We start from the raw sequence: 1,130 nt of genomic DNA on the forward strand, positions 1-1,130 counted from the left end.
TAATCTAGGACTCTACCGCAGCCTACACTATCTACACGGCAATATTACCACCGTGCAGAAACTAAATTATGGATGCTTAGAGATTTTCGTTGCTACCAACCACATTCCCTCTTTTTTTATGGAAATTGTCGTGTAACCATCTACAGTTCACGTTACGTATACTATATTTCATACCAACATCTCGACGCCAAATATTTCGCTTTTCGCAGTTGGTACCACTTTCCCAACATCGACAACCAAACGACGAAGCTAGGGCAGATTTTTAGAAAGAGACACTTGCCAACTGCACACACCATGTTATGTTTCCACCATGGTCCGGTCCCGAACTTACTCCTGTCGAGACCATTCCTCCTGCGAAGAGAGTTCAGGGCGCCTGATTTCTTCACATTCCTTGCGAAGAGAGTCAGGGCGCCTGACTTTTTCACATCTCCTGCATCCAGCGAAGAGAGCCGGGGCGCCTGGCTTCTTCGCCTTCCGTCCGACCAGGGATACCTCGTTGGCACCAATACCGCGCGGAGAAGGTCAGGACGCCTGGCTTCTCCATCACTGTCGGGCCGGGGCGCCCGACCGACATAGACCAGTTCTCAATCTCGCTGCACCAGGTGCCACGCTGCCGTGCTACCGCCGCCCTTCGAGGACTTCACACCCCTTCGCCTGCTCCACGCGTTACCGACCGTATTGAGCGCCGGACTTGCCAACCGTGACCGGTCCGGCCGACTTACCGACCGCCTCTCTAAGCCTCGGTAAAACCTCGCTAATGAGCGTTGGTTGTCTCGCGCTTTCTTGCATACCTGGCCCGACGAGCATATCCGAGCGCAAGAAAAACAAACCGTCACAAAATTATTTTAATGTGACTGAATAGAAATTTATAATTTTTAAAAATTAATTATGCCTGTATTTCTTTTTCTCAGAATCAAAAAAAATTCAATAAGGTTCATGCTAAAACAAGACAAGTCATCAAAAGAGCATTTGCTCTGCTCAAAGGAAGATTTAAAAGTTTAAAATATCTTGATATGAATCGAGATGACATGATTCCATTCGTGATCATTGCCTCTTGTGTTCTTCATAATATTTGCCTCAATGGCGTAATTGATAACTTTTTTTTTTTTAAGNGAAAAAAAGGGTGAAAA

This window comes from Wasmannia auropunctata, unplaced genomic scaffold, assembly GCF_000956235.1.
Source record: "Wasmannia auropunctata unplaced genomic scaffold, wasmannia.A_1.0 LD336039.1, whole genome shotgun sequence".
NCBI classification, from domain to species: Eukaryota; Metazoa; Arthropoda; class Insecta; order Hymenoptera; family Formicidae; genus Wasmannia; species Wasmannia auropunctata.